The sequence below is a fragment of the Drosophila mauritiana genome, unplaced genomic scaffold, assembly GCF_004382145.1.
Source record: "Drosophila mauritiana strain mau12 unplaced genomic scaffold, ASM438214v1 U_304, whole genome shotgun sequence".
Taxonomy (NCBI): Eukaryota; Metazoa; Arthropoda; class Insecta; order Diptera; family Drosophilidae; genus Drosophila; species Drosophila mauritiana.
Window position 1 is genome coordinate 187,363 of NW_022881443.1, and position 23,570 is coordinate 210,932.

Genomic DNA, 23,570 nt, shown 5'->3' on the forward strand with positions numbered 1-23,570 from the left:
ATGATCATGTGTCGATCATTCCTTTGTAGATCTTATTATGATAACTTATTTCTACATAGGGACTGGTGTGTCCTTCTGTGTCACTTAAGTGTCCGAGGCAGCTTGATGAAAATTTACATCCATTCTGCACTGGTCACTTTGACTCTCGCGTTGTCTTTTTATCGGTTTTTGACTATTAAAATTATTTGAAGTCGAGGGTTGGAAGTTAAGGGGATTATTTTGTTGGGCTTCTGTTAAATCCCTTCTTTGTGTGTGATAATTTCCTCTTAGAGGATTTGTTATGAAACGAGGGTAGTACTGGTTTTGATTTGGCATAAATTGGTTCGAATTTTGAGGTGGTTGTGTATTATTGTTCGGATTCATGCCAGAATGATAATAATTGTGATTTCTGTTACTGTAATATTTTTGATTATTGTTTCCCACTAGTGTACTTCAATATCGAAAATCCTCCTTGCGATCAACATAAAAAGAAGCTAAAAAGAAGCAGGAATCCTCAGACCAAGACTTAACTCGCCCTTTTTAAAAATATCAAATTGGAATAGCCCAAAAAAAAAATTAAACTGAAAGCTGAATATAATGCGCATTTTAAATAATAAAAATGGTTCATTTACATACATCATATTAAGTCAAATGACTTAATAAGTATAATAAATAATTAAAGCAAATACAAAGGAAATTGTTATAACTACTGTAATTTGAAATATAAATTTTCAAAAAAGTAGACATTACATTGAGAAATAAATATTTCATACAAATAATAATTAATTTTTAATTTCATTAAAAAATAATAATTTTAATAATAAATAATACAAATATTATTTCATAATAATAATTATTAAAAAATAATAATACATGTACGTACTAGAAAATAAAAATTATTAAAATAAATAAAAATATGAAAACTTTATTGCAAAAGTCATATCTGGAGGCACAAAGTGCGGTCACAAGCACTCAACAATCACTGCCTAATTAATTTTTCTCACGTCGCAAGCTGAATACCCTAATGACAAGTATTCTAATATAAAGTCATTTTCGAAATTTATTTTGTGATGTACATAGATTCGGTTATTACTATTTCTAAGCTTTATTTAAATAATAATAACGTTAAGGAAAATGTAAAAAATGAAAAAAAAAAATTGATAAAAAATAATATAGATTTAAAGTCTACGAACTTCTAAGGTGAAGGGCATATTTTGTCAAATTTACAATGCAAATTAAAATTGTTACTCTTTATTTATTTAAAAAAATAAATTTTATTTTTTATTATTTAACATTTATTTGGTGATAAACTTTTTCACTTATACTATTACGAGACACTTGGTAACTTATGTTTAACTTCGAGCTGTTGACGATCTCGTCCCGATTCTTTCAGACTCCCGATTCAGACTCCCGATTCAGACTGATCTTCAAATTCTAAGTCCTAATCCAATCAACCTCGGCCAGAAGCTTTTCTTTCGGAAAATTACCGAACTTTCGATAAAAGCTTTATGCTGGAAATTTTCCACTGCATTGTGAAATTCAATTATGCTGATCGATGCAATTTTTGATTGATACGCAATAAGTCGGCCGTGGCTTGGTCTCCAAGCGGAAGCTGTGTTTACGTTAAGTTTGGGTTGCTTATGTTAGCGGGTAGCTGAGTGCTGGCAAAGGCAATGACAAAAACAAAGACAAGGGCAATTCCGACGAGATTGAGAATTGGAATTTGTTTATAAATTGTGGAAGGGAGCTATGTTCATGGGTTGGATAACTCTCCCCCCTCTAAAATGACGCGTCCCGCTTCATTATTAATTTCGTTTAAACGTTCATTTAATTCTGTTAAAAATTCTACATCATTATTTGGTTTTTCTGGTTCTGGCCGTTTTTGTTTGGTTACAAATATATAATACCTGATTTTTATTATTAATATAGTAATGAAATACAAAATGATTAAAATTAATAATATAAATGAAATTGAAATTTTCCAATTGTAAATTTCAATAAATGGGTTTAAAATATTAATGTTGTCAAGAGAAAGTTCTGAATTGTTTTTAAAGTGGTTGGTAGTTATGTACTCAAGTATTTTGTTTTCTGAATTGGTGTATGAAATATTATTTATTGTAGTTGTGCTGTTAAATGTTATTAAATATGACCCATTTAAATGTGAATCGTTCACAATATTATTTCCATTTATTAGAATGGCACCTTCTTGAATGATATCTATATTCTTATTCTTTTCTAGAATTTTAGTGCAAATTGATTTTTCTCCATTTAGTAAGCGGGTAAAACAAGTCTTATCTTTACTTATAGTACAATAGTTGTTCAAAAGTTCGTTCTTAAAATTAGATATTTCATAATAGGTATTTTCGCATTTTGCGACACCTGATTACTTATAAGTAATTTTCCATCATTATGTGAAATGGATCTGGCATAGTAAATTTTTTGTTATAACGGGGTATTTTATATAAATTATTAAGAGTTCTTTATGCAATACAATTTTGAATATGGCGATGTCCATTAAGTCTGCAATAAGTACAGGCTGTTGTTCGTGATCTAATATTTCTTTGATGTCTTCATTGTTTAAAATTTTTGTGTTGAATAAATCAATTTTGGCCAGTGTGATAGTATCAATAATGTTTTGTAAGTCAAATGTTAATAAACGTAGGCGATGTTTTCTTAATGGCAATTCTTGATCGATAAAAATGTTTTTAAAATGATCGGAAAGTGATTTTATCTCTTTAAACAATTTGGAATTAATAATAAATTGTTGGTTATTGTTTTCAATTAAATCATTTATTTTATTCTGTATTTTAATGAAATCATCGTGATCCGGAGTTCCAGCTAACCATTTCCAAACAGTGCCTAACTCATTTATTCCCCTTTTTGATCTAGTTGGTATCAGTTGTGACAAAATTAATTCTATTATCTGTATTTCGTAAGTAATTTCCCATTGTGTCCGTGTATTTTTATCTTTTCTTACATATCCTGATTCTAGATTGATTATTTCTTTATAAAAACTTAAGTTAGTTACGTGGTATAAGTCAGCATATGATTCATAGGTAAGGACATCCTTTTTGTCTTTGAACAGGAAAAATTCGTGATTGGAGTAATCAATTATTTCTGAAGTGGTTATCATTACGAATGTTATTAAAAGTAATACGAAATGCATTTTCTGTAATTTAATAAAAAAAATATGGTATTTGTTAAAACTTAATGTTGTCTTTGTGAATAGTCCTGTTTCTACTATTTATTATAACTTTGTTAGGTAAGTTTTCCTTAACAACCTGTTTTTTATATCTAGTTTTTAGCTTATTTCTTTCGCCGTGTTTTTTCTCATAAACAACTTGACCTACGTGATATTCTTTTTCTCTGCGACCTTCATTGTGTGTTACTAACATTTTTTCTTGTGTATTCTTTAGAATTCTTGAAATGTTTTCGTGATTAATTTTATTATATAGAATATCAAAGGGTTTTTGGTTTGTTGTAGAATGAATGCTTTGATTGAATTCTTTTGCGGCTCTAATAATTATTTCAGAATAGTCAGTGAGATTAAATTCTTCTTTTATACAACGAGCTAATTCTGTTAATGTTGAATGTGCTCTTTCTACTTGTCCGTTCGAGGTACTGTGTCTGGGGTCGGCGAAATGTAGAGTTTAACCACATCTTTGTGCAAAGGATTTAAATTGAGCAGAGGTGAAGCTCGGTTCATTATCTGTCATAATTACTTTGGCGTGGGGAAAATGTTGGAGTAATTCCATTACTTTATTCTCGATGTTTAGTTTATTTTGAATTTCTTTTACAACCAGGAATTTTGAATATGCGTCAATACAGGTTAAGAAAATAAGACTTTGCGCGTAAAAAATGTCGATGTGTAAATTCTCTCCTTCTTTAGTTGGAATAGGAGCTTCTCCAATAGGGATTTTAATTGGATGCCGGTTGTATTTATTTTCGTTGCAAATTGTACAATTTTTTATGTATTCCTTTAATTTGATATATAAATTTGGCCAATAAAATAATCTATTAATTTGTTTATAATTTTCGTCTAATCCTCTGTGAGCACGACTATGTGTTTCTTCTATTATGATAGCCTTATCTTCGTTATTTTCCACGTCTTGTAGAAATATTTTAGTATAAAGAAATTTGTTGTTAAAGTTATTTTTTAATGGTAATTGAATATGATAAAGATCTTCTAAAGTGAAATGAATTCCTACCGTTATGTTTGGTTTTAGATATTCTCTTAATATTTCTATTACGTTTTCTGGCGTATCATATTCAATTATATGTCTAGTCTTATCAAAAACATTCAATGACTCATGTATTGTATACCTCCCCTTTGTTAATAACAGTTGTTGTTGAAACTGATTTACCATAACGGTTTTCGGGTCTCTTGTATTACATTTTCAAAACTACTTTCGGCAGAACGCTGTGTATTTTGATCTGAGTTTGATTGTTCTAAGTCGCTGTTAGTAATATTATTTATTTTTATTCGAGATAATGCGTCGGCTACGACATTAGTTGTTCCGGGTTTATATATTATTTTCGGGGTGAAACTTTCTATAAAGGAGTACCATCTTTTCATTTCTACGTTCGGGTTTTTATCTGATATTGTGAAAGATAAAGATTGATGGTCTGTTTGTATTTCTATACCAATTACATCATATAAGTAATTCCTGAGATTTTTAAGAGCCCAAACTATTGCCAACAATTCTTTTTTATTTGTGGCATAAAGTTGTTCGGTTTTATTTAAAGTTTTGGATATGAAAGTAATTGGTTTATTATCCTGTGATAAAACTGCTCCGATAGCTACATCTGATGCGTCTGTCGTTAAAGTGAATTTTTTGTTATAATCTGGTTGAACTAATTCCACTTGTGCTATTAGATTATCTTTAAGTTCTTTAAAAGCTTTAACAGCTGGGTCGTCTAACTGTATTGTAATTTTTGTAGACATTCTCCTATACCTCCTAGGTATTTGGTTAAAGGTTTTGCAATTTTTGCATAATTTCCGACAAATTTACGGTAATAGCCGGTGAGGCCTAGAAAACTTCGAAGTTTTCTAATGTTTTGTGGAATCGGATACTTCATAATTGTGGAGATTTTCTCAGGATCTGTTTTAATTACATTGTGAGATACTATATAACCTAGAAATGCTGTTTCTAATTTAAAGAATTTGGATTTTTCTAGAGAAATTTTCATATTTGCTTGTTGTAAAATATTTATTATTTGAATTAAATCTGTGTAATGTTGTTCAATTGTATTAGAAAATATTATTATATCATCCATATAAACATGACAAGTTTTTCCGACTTGTTCTCTCAATATGTCATCCATTGCTCTTTGAAATATTCTAGGGGCGTTTGTTAACCCAAATGGCATACGTAAGAATTCAAATTTTCCGTTATTTATAGAGAATGCTGTTTTTTCAATATCTGAATTTTTCATTAAAATTTGGTGGAATCCTGATTCCAGATCAATGGTTGAGAAATATTTTGACTTCCCTAAGTTAGATAATATTACAGACGGATCTTGCATCGGATATCTGTCAGGTATTGTGCTTTCATTTAATTTTTTGTAGTCAATAACTAATCGATGTTTTGGAGATCCATCTTCGTTTTGACCTTTTTTAGGCACTACTAAAACTGGTGAATTGTAGGGGCTTCTACTTGGTCTTATAATTTGTTCTTTTAACATTCTATCGATTTCATTATTAACGAAATCTGAGACCGACATGGCATAAGGATATTGTTTGCTATAAATTGCTCTGTCATTGACTGTATTTATTTCTCCTCGAATATCGGTACGAAAAGGAATTTGCGTATTTATTTTAGAATGCTCCTTTTCAATTTTATTCATAACTTTATTTTCAAATTCTTTTATTTGATTTGAAATTATATTTAGGTTATGAATTTTTTCTTTGTCGGAAAACTCAACGACTGCGTGCTCGGTATTTGTGGATTCCAAGCTATTTGATTTAAGACTGACGGAATTAACATCGTCGGCTTGTTCAGGATTTTTTAATCCCAAACTGATATATTTTTTATTAGCGGATAAATCTACGCTGGCGTGCTCAGGATTTTTTGATCCCAAACTGATATATTGTTTATTAGCGGATAAATCTACGCTGGCGTGCTCAGGATTTTTTGATCCCAAACTGATATATTGTTTATTTGCGGATAAATCTACGCTGGCGTGCTCAGGATTTTTTGATCCCAAACTGATATATTGTTTATTAGCGGATAAATCTACGCTGGCGTGCTCAGGATTCATTGATCCCAAGCTATATAAACTGCCTTCAGCAATTACTGTTTCGGTTTTATATATCTTTTGCTCATCTAAATATTTTTTAATTATATATTCTTTTAATGGAAGAATATTTTTTTCCTCAATTAAACACAAATCGTTTTTATCCTCGTCAAAATATTGGAGTTTCTCTTTATTTCCCTTATACTCCATGATTCCTTTCTCGATATCTAATTTAGCTCCAATCTTTCTTAACAAATTGAATCCAATTAATAGATCAGATTCTAAACCCTCAATTTCATAGAATAAATGTTGTTCCCCAAATATATTTATCAAATGATAATATTTTATGATTGAATATCCATGAACTGTAGATACTCTTTTATGTATTGATAATTCCCTTTTATTCTCATAAATACCCTTTTTTATATAACACGCGGTGGCTCCTGTGTCTATTAATATTTTGAATTGTCTTTTAGTTTTTCTGTCTACCCTTGTGATATGAGGCATCCCTCTGTAAGGTGCTGATCTAAAAAATGGTTCTCGTTGATATTATTTACTCTCATTGTTTTATGAGCTGGCTGGTTGACTGTTCCCGTTGATTCCCGTTTTATCGGGGGGTGTGTTTCGGACTGATTTACAAGGCCTGCGCTTGTGTTATGTTTTTGCACTGGGTATTGATTATAATTATTTCTTTGGAAATTACTATTAAAATTGTGTCGGTTATTATTATAATTCCACTGGTTGTTATTATTCCTAGGATGATTATAATTTTTAAACGGACGATTTTGAACTCTTATGGAGTCGTCTACTTCCATAGGTTCTGGTGGTGGTTGAACTTTGGAATTATTATTAAAATTCCAATTGTTATTCGTTCCGAAGTTGTGGTGTGGTGGTGGTTGAACTTTGGAATTATTATTAAAATTCCAATTGTTATTCGCTCCGAAGTTCCCGTTTTGCGGCCAATTATTATTTATCCTATTTGGTGTATTATTAATCTGTCTAGGGGCAAATCTAAGGTTGTTTCCTTGATTTCTGTTTTCACTCCTAAATCCATTATACCTATTTGCAAATTGAGCTCTAAAGTTGTTAGACTCTAATTCCTGACACTTTGCCAAAGCATTTGGCAAATCTGGTGGGTTGAGAGAGAAGAGTGTTTCTGAGATTGAACCGTTTAATCCAGAAATAAAAATTCTTAGCGCGTTGCTCCTAATTGTTTTATTTGTTTCCTTGGTTATTAGGCTGTCCTTTCCATAAGTCATTATAGTTTTATTTATAAGTAACGTCATTTTCTTATTTACTTCGTTGTAGAATTCGTTAATGGTCATGCGTCCCTGTCTTAAGATGCTTAATTCTGTTTCGAGTATATGGATTGGTCTTTTATCGCTATAGATAAAATCCAATCTAGAAAGAATCGCTTGAAAGTTTAAAACGGTACCATGGTTGGTTAGAGCATCGTGTGCTGCTCCCATGATTTTATTACGTAAAATTGTTAAAGCGATAAAGTATTGTTCACTTTCAATTTTATATAGACTCATTGCGGTTTCCGCCGCTTCTCTCCAGCCTACATATTGGGTTATTTCTCCTGTGAACTTTGGTAAGGATTTAATTACTTCTAATGTAGTTTCGCATTTTATGGTTCGGTCTATTGTTTGGATCTTATAGTCTTCTACCTCATTTTTGTTAGCGGCTAACTGCTCTTCTAACCCTTCAAGTTTTCTGGTTACTTCACTCAACTGTACATTTATTAATCTGTTTATTAATTCCATTGTCAGATTACTGGCGCTGGATATCCCGCCCGCAGAAAGGGTTGATACTGAACCTCCGGTTGCCATTGTTAAATTTAAATTATCAAAACTATTTATCAAATCTTCCAGATTGTTTTAAATTAAATTGATATTGTAATATTTAATTTCAAAGTAGTATTCTCTGTATCTTAATCTTAATTTTTTAAAATTTTATTTAAAGACTTAGTGTTGTTTTTATCTGCTCACGATACTTTCCGTGGGAGTTCTTCCTTCAGCGTAGTTGGTGGAGGGTAGGGGTCTTCCTTCAATTGGTTGTTCTTAATAATTCTTTTTTGGTGTCTTCCTTCAATTGGTTGTTCTTAATAATTCTTTTTTGGAGTTTTCCTTCAATTGGGTCGTCTTGATAATTATTTATTGGGGTCTTCCTTCAATTTTTTATATAGCCTTTTTATTTTTGAATTTGAATTTTGAAATTGAATTTGTTTGAATTTCTTTGGTTTCGTAGTTGAGTTCTGAATTTTTATTATGTTATGTTTATGTTATTATTATTATTGTTTATTATTATTATGTTCTCGTAATTTGTATTAAGTATTCAGTCCACCTTTTTATGTTAAATACTTAATTGGATTATTGCATTTATTGATTTCCAATTAAGTTTTTTATCACGATCACTTTCACATTAGTTAGGCGTCGTTGTATTGTTGTGGATGTTTTAATTTTTCCACTAAAAATATGGATTGTTGGCGGCGCGAGTTCCGTTTTATTTTTAACTTATTATCGTTAATATTTATTTAGAACTTTTGAATACGCCGCCCCACGTTGGGCGCCAATTAAAATTGTTACTCTTTATTTATTTAAAAAAATAAATTTTATTTTTTATTATTTAACATTTATTTGGTGATAAACTTTTTCACTTATACTATTACGAGACACTTGGTAACTTATGTTTAACTTCGAGCTGTTGACGATCTCGTCCCGATTCTTTCAGACTCCCGATTCAGACTCCCGATTCAGACTGATCTTCAAATTCTAAGTCCTAATCCAATCAACCTCGGCCAGAAGCTTTTCTTTCGGAAAATTACCGAACTTTCGATAAAAGCTTTATGCTGGAAATTTTCCACTGCATTGTGAAATTCAATTATGCTGATCGATGCAATTTTTGATTGATACGCAATAAGTCGGCCGTGGCTTGGTCTCCAAGCGGAAGCTGTGTTTACGTTAAGTTTGGGTTGCTTATGTTAGCGGGTAGCTGAGTGCTGGCAAAGGCAATGACAAAAACAAAGACAAGGGCAATTCCGACGAGATTGAGAATTGGAATTTGTTTATAAATTGTGGAAGGGAGCTATGTTCATGGGTTGGATAACTTGCATGAGCATACGTGTGCACACATACAGTTGTCTGCTCTCACTGTAAAAGAGATGTTTGCTGTAGCGCTCTCCGCTCTTTCTCTCTGGAACAAAAACTGGAGAGAGCCTGGAGCTACCTCTAGAGCCCAGCCAAAAAATCGCATGTCAAAAATTTTTATGGCGTTACGCATCTTGTTATTCTAGTGTCTTTGGTTGAGTTGTTGAGTTGGTTTGATGATTAGTTACTTGGTTTTTATTTAAGACTTCGGCATAGGATATAGCTGGCGTCTTTAAGCTTACTACGTTATTTGTTGCACTGTATTGTATCGTTTGATGAGTTGTTTCTGTTACAGGTTTTTTTTTCCGATGAGTTGGGTATTTTTGAATTTGCAGTGCTACTACACCATACAACCTTTATTGTTTGCAGTGTGGTTTTCACTGCATAGTGCACATTTGATTCTTGTTCTGTCCGATCTTGTGTTTTGTTTATTGCTGTTGAAGCGTGTATTGAGCTTGTGGGCGTTATAATATTCGCTAAAGAGGAGCATATTGAAGCATAGCAAACTGTAATTGTTGTTGCTATAGTTGCTGCAGTTGTGGTATTGTTTTCTGAAGTTGCTGAGAGCGGAAGAGTTGAGAGTGGGAGAGCTGAGGGTAACTGCTGTGAGCGGGATGGTTAGTTGTGTGTTTATTGGTTTAGCGGAAGTTGCTCTTTCATCACTTTGAGGGTCTAATAATAATTGTTTGTGTAGTTTGATATGTGGGCGAATGAAAGGTAGGAGTTGTTTTTGTTTTGTTTAGTTTGAAGCTCTCGCTTCTTATTTGAGCGTCGGATGCGCTCATATTTTTTCACTTGTTTTTTTTGTTTTTTTATCTTGTTCACAGAGATATTTAAGGTTTTTAACACATATATAATTAAATGTTTGCAATACTCATATGTGAAAAAAATATAATTTTATTTCACTGAATTTTTTTTTTTTTGGATGTTCTAATTTAAAACTGTCCTTCGCGGACAATCATTAAATTTGAGGACTAAACTTAACGGTAGAGAATTAATTAATTAATTTGTTGCGAAACTTAACAATAACTGTCGATATTGTATGTATGATGTATATAATAATGTATGTATATAATTTAATTTAATGTGCGTGTCTAATCCCAGAGAGGTCCAAAGAGTGGGATCGGTGCAGCCTCCTGGTGCGTTGACTGGGGTCCAGCAGGTCTTGTGCCAGGTTGTTTGGGTGGTCTTGAAGCCTCTGCATGTACTGCCTGCTGCTTTTCTTAATCTCATCCTTCACCCAGGGGAAGCTGAGGACCTCGTGGATAGTGGCATTATCGTGGAAAGGGTGAGCGTTTGTGACTGTGCGGAGCGTTTTGTTTTCGAATGTCTGGATAATGTTGATGTTGCTTTTCGATGCAGTGCCCCACAGTTGAATGCCATACGTCCAGATTGGCCTTATGATCGCCAATAATAATATTAATAATAATATTATAATAATATTTGACAATGATTTTCTTAGGTATATTTTTGAGCTTATATGCTAAATACAGAGTCAAACTAATTATCATGATGACAAATGTTGTAATGCATATAATTTGAAAAAAGTTATAGTGTTTTACATGGGATTTTATCATTTCTTTTGCTTGTAAGTGATTTATTGGTTCTAAGCGTGTAACATTGTTGGTGATATAAATTGTTTGTGTAAAATCTGCTAGATTATTTGAAATTAGGAACTCATCTATTTGCATAGTACAATTTTTAATTTTAATAATGTTGTTTCCTGAGATTACTATTTTGTTATTTGTACAATCTTGGTTGACAATTGTTTCAGGAATATTCCATGTTAAAAGTATATTTGGTTCTATGTAATTTATTTGAAAATTTCTATGGGTTTTAGTGTATTTGCATTGAGTTTGCTCTTGTTTTATAAGTCCAACAATACATTTGTCGAATATTACATTATCTGTATCTGAAATACTTGGTAATTGAATATATAAAATTTATCGAATTTATATTTCCCGTTTTAGTTTATCGACTAAATATTGTATCTGTGGGGCATTGGGATAATCATTTGCTTCAGTTACTAGTTTTCGAACATTAGCATTGTCTTTGTTATGTTTATACTCAAATAATGGTATTCGTAGCTGGTTGGAATTTCCATTGTTCCAGTTTGGAATATAAGATATCAATTTTTCGCGCTTATTGGGTTTACTTCGATATTGCTGCATTTAACCATGGTGATAAATGATAAGATGCAACTAAGCATTATTAGGAATGTGCTGTGTATCTTGCTCTTCATTGGTTAGTCTGGAATTATCGTATTTAATCTTATTAAATTTTTTCTGTTTCTTAAACTTAGATTTATAATGTACGATTTTCCTGTCGCGATTTGTCTCTTCAAAATGTTTACTATCCACTTGTTCAATTTTTCCTGTCTTTTTAAATGGATTAGTGATTTTACTATTTACAAGTGGAGACTGTCTATATTTTATTTCAACTTCAAAATCATGCCTATTCTTATTAAGGTATTCTATCTTATCAATTTTGTTTTGTTGTACGTTAAAGTCTGGACTATCTGCATATAGAAAAATGTCCGCTGGATATCGTTTAGTACTATTATGTTTGGTTTTGTGATTGTATACGTATAATATTGTTTCGAATTTTGTACACCTATCTTAAATATTTTGTTCGTTTCCAATGATTCTTAGTTTTTCGTTTACGGTCTTATGAAATCTTTCTTTCATTTTTACTAGTTGAAAGAAATTTCAACACCTTCGGATCTTAACCAGTTTTGCAAAGCTATGCACATAAAAGCTGAGTTTTTGTCTGCTTTAATTTCCTGTGGCTCTCCCATGTCATTGAATATTTTGGTAATGGCTCTTTTTGCTTCTAGCCAATCTCTACTTTTTACTTCTACTAGTGAGGTAAATTTCAAATAAATATCAATACAAGATAGGAATTGGTTTCCCGTGAGATAAAAATCTATCACGTATTTTTCCCTTGTGTTAAATATTTCGGGTGTTGTTTCGTATGTCAGTTTTGTGTCTCTATGTTCTGTTTTTGCCAGATTACAGATTTCACATTCATTTATAATATTTTGGATTAGATTTGACTATCAGGGAAATAGTATTTTTCTTTAAACCAATTAACGGTTTTTTCTATACCTGGATGTAAAAGTTCCTTATGTTTCTTTAAGATTAAGTCCTTAAGTTCCGCATAAGTTAGTATGTCCATTAGCTTGGTTTCACATCTCAATAGTTTTGTGAAATTGTTGGGGCTTATGATTTCAGTAAATGAGCTCTGAAAAATCAGAAAATCTTCATCATTAGGGAAGTAAATTGCACTTTTCTTGGTGCACACATATTCCTTAATGAGGTTTTTGGCGTATTCAAGTGTCATCTCTTTATAGATTATTTTAATCTTCAATTTTTGAAAGAAATGGCTTACACTTGTTGTGTCACTGTCGCCTTTTTCTATCTCTATTTGTCTAGAGAAGAAATTGATTGGTCTCTCTGTTATGGATATATAATTCAAGTTATCTTCATTGGCACTATGTATAGTTGCGTCTGCGCTGTTTGCGACTTCGCCAACCATGACTTCTTCTATCTTTGTGCGGGAAAGAGCATCCGGGACAAAATTTTCTTTGCCTGGAAGATATTTTATTTTATAATCAAATTCATTAAGTTTGATTTTCCACCTTTGTAGTTTCATGTTCGGTTCTTTTATATTATTGAGACATACCAATGGCTTGTGATCACTCATTATTTCAAATGGCCTTCCGATTAAGTATGACCTGAAATATTTTGTCGCCCAAACTATAGCTAACAATTCTTTTTCAATAGTAGCATAGTTAATTTCGTGTTCGTTTAGCGTTCTGCTGGCATAACAAACGGGCTTATGGTTCTGTGATAGCACTGCACCAATAGCTACATTACTTGCGTCAGTTTTTAGAGAAAAGGGCTTTGAAAAATCAGGGTAGATTAATATCGGGTCTGATGTTATCAAAACCTTTAGTCTCTTAAATGATTCGATGTAGTCTTTGCATTTCATATCTATTACAGCCCCTTTCTTTAGTTTGAGGGTCATGGGTTTAACTATTTTTGCAAAGTTAGGAATGAACTTGCGATAGAATCCACATAATCCCAAAAATGATTTTATTTGTTTAGGTTTCTTAGGTAATGGAAAGTTTGTGATCGCTTTGGTTTTGTTTGGGTTAGGTTTGATGTCGTTTGTTGTGACAATGTGTCCTAGGAATTCAATTTCTTTCTTCATGAATTCACATTTATCTAGCTGCAATTTCAAATTGGCTTCTCTCAGTTTTTCAAAGACTTTCTTTAGAGATTAAATGTGCTCTTCCAATGAAGTGGAATAAACAATAATATAGTCTAAATAAAATAAACAATCTTTGTAGATCAAATCTTCCAGAAGATTATTCATACATCTCTGAAAAGTAGCTGGAGCATTTTTTAGACCAAAGGGCATACATAATGCCCATGCTTAGTGGAAAAAGCAGTTTTTGCAATAGAATTTTCATCCATCTGGATTTGGGGAAAACCTTTAGCTAGATCTATTGTTGTAAAATATTGGCATCTACCCAATTTGTCCAATATCTCGTCCATTCGGGGAATGGGAAAATTGTCATTAACAGTTATCTCATTTAGATTCCTGTAGTCGACTACCAAACTGAATTTTTGTTTCCCAGAGGCGTCTGCCTTCTTGGGGACCACCCAGATAGGAGAACAATAAGGGGATTTTGATTTTCGAACAATCCCTTGTTCTATAATTTCTTTGATTTGTTTGTTGACTTCTTGGTCAACGCTCTGGGGGTACTTGTAGGGTTTACGGTATATTGGATCTTCATGATGAGTTTGGATGATATGTTTAATGGTACTTGTGAAGGTCAAATTTTCGACCTTTTGTACTGAATGTCTCTATATTCGTATAGGACCTTCTATAAACATTCAACTTCCTCTACATTTAAATGTTCGGGTCTATACTCGTTACATTCGAGTAACTCATTGTTAATCGCGAAGTTGACTACATCGTCGTCAACGGACATGGAATCGAGATGTGTTACATCATTGTCCACTGTGTCACTAACAACATTTGAAATGAGGCATTTAGATGATGCGGTCTCCTTCTTTTGTTGTTGACGCTTTGGTTTAAGGCCTTTAGATGTGGTCTTAACCTTTTGCATCTTTGGATTGATTTTCTACACTGGGGCAGAATCAATCAATCAATCTTTTGCTGTGTGTCGAGGCATTTGGATAAGTTCTCGCCTTTCTTTTCTCCATACAAAAATTTAAATGTTTTTGAGCCTAAAGTTACTGTATTATTATCTTAGCTTTTGTATCTTCTAAATACTTTCGACCTAACAGGAAATCAAAATTGTCGGAAAATTTATATTTTCAAAATTCTTTTATATTTTCAAAATTTTCCCTTATAATATTTATTGATGATCATGTGTCGATCATTCCTTTGTAGATCTTATTATGATAACTTATTTCTACATAGGGACTGGTGTGTCCTTCTGTGTCACTTAAGTGTCCGAGGCAGCTTGATGAAAATTTACATCCATTCTGCACTGGTCACTTTGACTCTCGCGTTGTCTTTTTATCGGTTTTTGACTATTAAAATTATTTGAAGTCGAGGGTTGGAAGTTAAGGGGATTATTTTGTTGGGCTTCTGTTAAATCCCTTCTTTGTGTGTGATAATTTCCTCTTAGAGGATTTGTTATGAAACGAGGGTAGTACTGGTTTTGATTTGGCATAAATTGGTTCGAATTTTGAGGTGGTTGTGTATTATTGTTCGGATTCATGCCAGAATGATAATAATTGTGATTTCTGTTACTGTAATATTTTTGATTATTGTTTCCCCTGTTCCTATGTTTGTTCACTTCTGATCTAATTGGACGGTAGTTTTCTGGACTAGCATTATAAAGTCCTGCCTCCATTGATACTTGGTTTAATTTATAAATGGTGTCAATATCTTTACGTGCCAATGTCATATAAAATCTTTCCGACAGTTTTCGATCTATTACAGTTTTGACAGTCCTATTCAACATATCTGTATAATTTGATTTATCAACGGGATCATTTTGTAATTCTAACTTATCAAATATAATCCAATACTGTATTTCTAATTTCTCTGTAAACTTACTGATGCTTCCTGGGTATGGTGTTTCTTCTAATTGCTTTATGATGGTTATATATGGTCTGTGGTCCTTGAATGCCATTGCCAATGCTTCCTTCATGTCCATCCATGTTTTCGCTCTTTCCTGGGTTACGACTTCTAATGCTGCATCCACTCGCATCTTGGGTTGGATATAGATTGAGTAATTGTTCCACTTGATTTACGAATCCAGATAGTCTACCAGGTGTGCCATCGTAGTAGTTTAATTCTTTAATTTGATTTAGTAGTTGGTTTAAAATGATTTCCGATAGTTGTGGAACCGACATGGTGTATTTGTTTTTTTGTTTTGGTATTTGGTTTTTAAATTTTAAGTTTTGAGGTTTTTAGGTATTTGGTTTTTAAACTATAAGTTTAAGTTTAGATTACGGAATTGAAAGTTTTTTAATTAACTTTGTTTCCGACCGCAGGGGATTTTACTTAATTTTCACAAGCACTCAACAATCACTGCCTAATTAATTTTTCTCACGTCGCAAGCTGAATACCCTAATGACAAGTATTCTAATATAAAGTCATTTTCGAAATTTATTTTGTGATGTACATAGATTCGGTTATTACTATTTCTAAGCTTTATTTAAATAATAATAACGTTAAGGAAATGCAAAACAAGAATTTTTCGCATGGTGCCAATTGATAAAAAATAATATAGATTTAAAGTCTACGAACTTCTAAGGTGAAGGGCAATTTACAATGCATGAGCATACGTGTGCACACATACAGTTGTCTGCTCTCACTGTAAAAGAGCTGTTTGCTGTAGCGCTCTACGCTCTTTCTCTCTGGAACAAAAACTGGAGAGAGCCTGGAGCCACCTCTAGAGCCCAGCCAAAATATCGCATGTCAAAAATTTTTATGGCGTTACGCATCTTGTTATTCTAGTGTCTTTGGTTGAGTTGTTGAGTTGGTTTGATGATTAGTTACTTGGTTTTTATTTAAGACTTCGGCATAAGAATAGCTGGCGTCTTTAAGCTTACTACGTTATTTGTTGCACTGTATTGTATCGTTTGATGAGTTGTTTCTGTTACAGGTTTTTTTTTCCGATGAGTTGCGTATTTTTGAATTTGCAGTGCTACTACACCATACAACCTTTATTGTTTGCAGTGTGGTTTTCACTGCATAGTGCACATTTGATTCTTGTTCTGTCCGATCTTGTGTTTTGTTTATTGCTGTTGAAGCGGGTATTGAGCTTGTGGGCGTTATAATATTCGCTAAAGAGGAGCATATTGAAGCATAGCAAACTGTAATTGTTGTTGCTATAGTTGCTGCAGTTGTGGTATTGTTTTCTGAAGTTGCTGAGAGCGGAAGAGTTGAGAGTGGGAGAGCTGAGGGTAACTGCTGTGAGCGGGATGGTTAGGTGTGTGTTTATTGGTTTAGCGGAAGTTGCTCTTTCATCACTTTGAGGGTCTAATAATAATTGTTTGTGTAGTTTGATATGTGGGCGAATGAAAGGTAGGAGTTGTTTTTGTTTTGTTTAGTTTGAAGCTCTCGCTTCTTATTTGAGCGTCGGATGCGCTCATATTTTTTCACTTGTTTTTTTTGTTTTTTTATCTTGTTCACAGAGATATTTAAGGTTTTTAACACATATATAATTAAATGTTTGCAATACTCATATGTGAAAAAAATATAATTTTATTTCACTGATTTTTTTTTTTTTTTGATGTATTAATTTAAAACTGTCCTTCGCGGACAATCATTAAATTTGAGGACTAAACTTAACGGTAGAGAATTAATTAATTAATTTGTTGCGAAACTTTACAATAACTGTCGATATTGTATGTATGATGTATATAATAATGTATGTATATAATTTAATTTAATGTGCGTGTCTAATCCCAGAGAGGTCCAAAGAGTGGGATCGGTGCAGCCTCCTGGTGCGTTGACTGGGGTCCAGCAGGTCTTGTGCCAGGTTGTTTGGGTGGTCTTGAAGCCTCTGCATGTACTGCCTGCTGCTTTTCTTAATCTCATCCTTCACCCAGGGGAAGCTGAGGACCTCGTGGATAGTGGCATTATCGTGGAAAGGGTGAGCGTTTGTGACTGTGCGGAGCGTTTTGTTTTTGAATGTCTGGATAATGTTGATGTTACTTTTCGATGCAGTGTCCCACAGTTGAATGCCATACGTCCAGATTGGCCTTATGATCGCCAATAATAATATTAATAATAATATTATAATAATATTTGACAATGATTTTCTTAGGTATATTTTTAAGCTTATATGCTAAATACAGAGTCAAACTAATTATCATGATGACAAATGTTGCCAATAATAATATTAATAATAATATTATAATAATATTTGACAATGATTTTCTTAGGTATATTTTTAAGCTTATATGCTAAATACAGAGTCAAACTAATTATCATGATGACAAATGTTGTAATGCATATAATTTGAAAAAAGTTATAGTGTTTTACATGGGATTTTATCATTTCTTTTGCTTGTAAGTGATTTATTGGTTCTAAGCGTGTAACATTGTTGGTGATATAAATTGTTTGTGTAAAATCTGCTAGAATTTTTGAAATTAGGAACTCATCTATTTGCATAGTACAATTTTTAATTTTAATAATGTTGTTTCCTGAGATTACTATTTTGTTATTTGTACAATCTTGGTTGACAATTGTTTCAGGAATATTCCATGTTAAAAGTATATTTGGTTCTATGTAATTTATTTGAAAATTTCTATGGGTTTTAGTGTATTTGCATTGAGTTTGCTCTTGTTTTATAAGTCCAACAATACATTTGTCGAATATTACATTATCTGTATCTGAAATACTTGGTTATTGAATATATAAAATTTATCGAATTTATATTTCCCGTTTTAGTTTATCGACTAAATATTGTATCTGTGGTACATTGGGATAATCATTTGCTTCAGTTACTAGTTTTTGAACATTAGCATTGTCTTTGTTATGTTTATACTCAAATAATGGTATTCGTAGCTGGTTGGAATTTCCATTGTTCCAGTTTGGAATATAAGATATCAATTTTTCGCGCTTATTGGGTTTACTTCGATATTGCTGCATTTAACCATGGTGATAAATGATTAGATGCAACTAAGCATTATTAGGAATGTGCTGTGTATCTTGCTCTTCATTGGTTGGTCTGGAATTATCGTATTTACTCTTATTAAATTTTTTCTGTTTCTTAAACTTTGATTTATAATGTACGATTTTCCTGTCGCGATTTGTCTCTTCAAAATGTTTACTATCCACTTGTTCAATTTTTCCTGTCTTTTTAAATGGATTAGTGATTTTACTATTTACAAGTGGAGACTGTCTATATTTTATTTCAACTTCAAAATCATGCCTATTCTTATTAAGGTATTCTATCTTATCAATTTTGTTTTGTTGTACGTTAAAGTCTGGACTATCTGCATATAGAAAAATGTCCGCTGGATATCGTTTAGTACTATTATGTTTGGTTTTGTGATTGTATACGTATAATATTGTTTCGAATTTTGTACACCTATCTTAAATATTTTGTTCGTTTCCAATGATTCTTAGTTTTTCGTTTACGGTCTTATGAAATCTTTCTTTCATTTTTACTAGTTGAAAGAAATTTCAACACCTTCGGATCTTAACCAGTTTTGCAAAGCTATGCACATAAAAGCTGAGTTTTTGTCTGCTTTAATTTCCTGTGGCTCTCCCATGTCATTGAATATTTTGGTAATGGCTCTTTTTGCTTCTAGCCAATCTCTACTTTTTACTTCTACTAGTGAGGCAAATTTCAAATAAATATCAATACAAGATAGGAATTGGTTTCCCGTGAGATAAAAATCTATCACGTATTTTTCCCTTGTGTTAAATATTTCGGGTGTTGTTGCGTCTGCGCAGTTTGCGACTTCGCCAACCATGACTTCTTCTATCTTTGTGCGGGAAAGAGCATCCGGGACAAAATTTTCTTTGCCTGGAAGATATTTTATTTTATAATCAAATTCATTAAGTTTGATTTTCCACCTTTGTAGTTTCATGTTCGGTTCTTTTATATTATTGAGACATACCAATGGCTTGTGATCACTCATTATTTCAAATGGCCTTCCGATTAAGTATGACCTGAAATATTTTGTCGCCCAAACTATAGCTAACAATTCTTTTTCAATAGTAGCATAGTTAATTTCGTGTTCGTTTAGCGTTCTGCTGGCATAACAAACGGGCTTATGGTTCTGTGATAGCACTGCACCAATAGCTACATTACTTGCGTCAGTTTTTAGAGAAAAGGGCTTTGAAAAATCAGGTTAGATTAATATCGGGTCTGATGTTATCAAAACCTTTAGTCTCTTAAATGATTCGATGTAGTCTTTGCATTTCATATCTATTACAGCCCCTTTCTTAAGTTTGAGGGTCATGGGTTTAACTATTTTTGCAAAGTTAGGAATGAACTTGCGATAGAATCCACATAATCCCAAAAATGATTTTATTTGTTTAGGTTTCTTAGGTAATGGAAAGTTTGTGATCGCTTTGGTTTTGTTTGGGTTAGGTTTGATGTCGTTTGTTGTGACAATGTGTCCTAGGAATTCAATTTCTTTCTTCATGAATTCACATTTATCTAGCTGCAATTTCAAATTGGCTTCTCTCAGTTTTTCAAAGACTTTCTTTAGAGATTAAATGTGCTCTTCCAATGAAGTGGAATAAACAATAATATAGTCTAAATAAAATAAACAATCTTTGTAGATCAAATCTTCCAGAAGATTATTCATACATCTCTGAAAAGTAGCTGGAGCATTTTTTAGACCAAAGGGCATACATAATGCCCATGCTTAGTGGAAAAAGCAGTTTTTGCAATAGAATTTTCATCCATCTGGATTTGGGGAAAACCTTTAGCTAGATCTATTGTTGTAAAATATTGGCATCTACCCAATTTGTCCAATATCTCGTCCATTCGGGGAATGGGAAAATTGTCATTAACAGTTATCTCATTTAGATTCCTGTAGTCGACTACCAAACTGAATTTTTGTTTCCCAGAGGCGTCTGCCTTCTTGGGGACCACCCAGATAGGAGAACAATAAGGGGATTTTGATTTTCGAACAATCCCTTGTTCTATAATTTCTTTGATTTGTTTGTTGACTTCTTGGTCAACGCTCTGGGGGTACTTGTAGGGTTTACGGTATATTGGATCTTCATGATGAGTTTGGATGATATGTTTAATGGTACTTGTGAAGGTCAAATTTACGACCTTTTGTACTGAATGTCTCTATATTCGTATAGGACCTTCTATAAACATTCAACTTCCTCTACATTTAAATGTTCGGGTCTATACTCGTTACATTCGAGTAACTCATTGTTAATCGCGAAGTTGACTACATCGTCGTCAACGGACATGGAATCATGTGTTACATCATTGTCCACTGTGTCACTAACAACATTTGAAATGAGGCATTTAGATGATGCGGTCTCCTTCTTTTGTTGTTGACGCTTTGGTTTAAGGCCTTTAGATGTGGTCTTAACCTTTTGCATCTTTGGATTGATTTTCTACACTGGGGCAGAATCAATCAATCAATCTTTTGCTGTGTGTCGAGGCATTTGGATAAGTTCTCGCCTTTCTTTTCTCCATACAAAAATTTAAATGTTTTTGAGCCTAAAATTACTGTATTATTATCTTAGCTTTTGTATCTTCTAAATACTTTCGACCTAACAGGAAATCAAAATTGTCGGAAAATTTATATTTTCAAAATTCTTTTATATTTTCAAAATTTTCCCTTATAATATTTATTGATGATCATGTGTCGATCATTCCTTTGTAGATCTTATTATGATAACTTATTTCTACATAGGGACTGGTGTGTCCTTCTGTGTCACTTAAGTGTCCGAGGCAGCTTGATGAAAATTTACATCCATTCTGCACTGGTCACTTTGACTTTAGCGTTGTCTTTTTATCGGTTTTTGACTATTAAAATTATTTGAAGTCGAGGGTTGGAAGTTAAGGGGATTATTTTGTTGGGCTTGTGTTAAATCCCTTCTTTGTGTGTGATAATTTCCTCTTAGATGATTTGTTATGAAACGAGGGTAGTACTGGTTTTGATTTGTGTAATAATTCAATAGTTTAGTCTTCGTTTCAATACACTTTATTTCACAGGTGGTTTTATTAGTTATTATTAGTTTACAATGGTTATTCTAATACGTGTGTTCGCGTTCAACTCCATTGATCCACTGTCTCTCTCTCTCCGGCCCGATCGTTCGTCTCCCTGCTTATGTTAGATTAATCGGGAGAGCGTGAGTTACGCTCATCTTCCTCTCGCACCGGTTCCCACATCCCTCCTATGTTTTTCAGCTTGAGCTTCAACCCAGGTCCCGCAGACGTATCGTTTTCCTCGGATGATTTGGCCAACGAGTGTTGGTTGTGTTTCTCCAAGTTCGTGGTGGAAGCCGGAACCGTCATCGTGGTGGAGGCAGCTGGAATCTTTTTTAGATGGCTAACGTCCCTAAGAAGTGTCTTACCACCCCCTGAGACTTTAACAATATTTCCCTCTCGCTCCAAGACCTGGTATTCAGTTATGTCAAAGTTCGGTGTCAGCTTACTAGGAAATATTACGTTTTTCATTAGTACCTGATCTCCTACCTGAATGTCTACATCCTTTGCCCCTCTCTTTTTATCCCCAGCTACTTTACCTTTATGCTTTTGTATCTGGTCATTATCTTTTTCAGCCGAGTCAGTAAAAACCCCTACAACATCTTGTATGTTAGGAATTTTATCTCGAATCAACCGATTAAACATAAACTCTGAAGGGGCTGTTCCAGTAGTACCATGAGGGGTGACGTTATGCATTAAAAGAAACTCCTGAATTTCCTGCTCCAAGTTCTTCTTGTTTAAGTGTGCAATTTTTAGTCTTTTTACTAGGGACTTGTTTATATTCTCCACCTCACCATTAGCCTGAGGCCAATATGGTGGAGTCCGTATTAGGGTAATGCCATTCAAACTGCAATAATTTTCAAACATCTCACTAACGTACTGTCTACCATTATCTGTCCGCAGGTACTTTGGAAACCCTAATCGGCAGAATATTTCCTTCATTGCCCCAATAATAGCTGTTGAGGATATCGATTGCATAAACTTTAGCTCCATGTATCTTGAAAAATAGTCTATAAAGACCAGGACATATTTTCCATTCGGCAATAGACCCAAAAGATCACTGGCTATCGACATCCAAGCGCTTGTTGGAAATGGTGTTCTCTGCATCGGTGCTGGGCCTAAAGGTTGAGAGACTACTAAGCAGTCTCTACATGCTTTTACAAAATTCTCTGCGTCTCGGTCGATGCGTGGCCACCATACCTTTGACCTCAAACGCCGCTTCATTGCAGACTCGCCTGGATGACCTTCATGGGCAAGTTCTAATACTCTCTTTCGAAGTGCTGCCGGGATGACTAATCGTGTTCCTCTAAGCAGAATTTTCCCAAGCGTCGAAAGTTCATATCGAAATGGGTAAAATTTGTTTGATGTACATGGATCCCAAGTGTCAGTCTCCAAACAGGACATGGCGTCAATGATTTCCTCATCCATACTATTTGCTTGGGATATTTCTGATATGTGTAACGCTGCAGGAACAGAGTATTCGATGACCCGAAAGACATTATATTCATCATTTCGCCAGGAAGAGTTCGTCGCAGCCAGTTCACAAAGTCGAGACAAAGCGTCTGAAATATTCTCTTTGCCCGCCTTGTAGATTACTTTAAACTTGAACGCCTGTATGCGTAAGAGCCACCTTTCAATTAGCGCTGGAGGCTTCGAAGTTGGTTTGAATATTGCCTCCAGTGGTTTGTGATCCGTCACCAGCTCAAATTCTAATCCAGCCAGGTAAAAATAAAACTTCTCAACAGCCCAGACTAAGGCCAGACTTTCTTTTTCCGTCTGTGAATATCGCTTTTCAACATCCGATAGACTCCGACTAGCAAACGAAATTATTTTTAGTTCCTTGTCTCTAGTGAACTGTAATAGTACAGCTCCGAGCGCGACAGGGCTGGCGTCGGCTATCAGTTGTGTAGTGTTATCAGGGTCAAAATAGGACAAGTTTGGTATCTTGGCCAAATGAGATTTTAGGTCCTCGTATGCTTTTTCCTCATTTTTATCCCAATTAAATCTGCAAT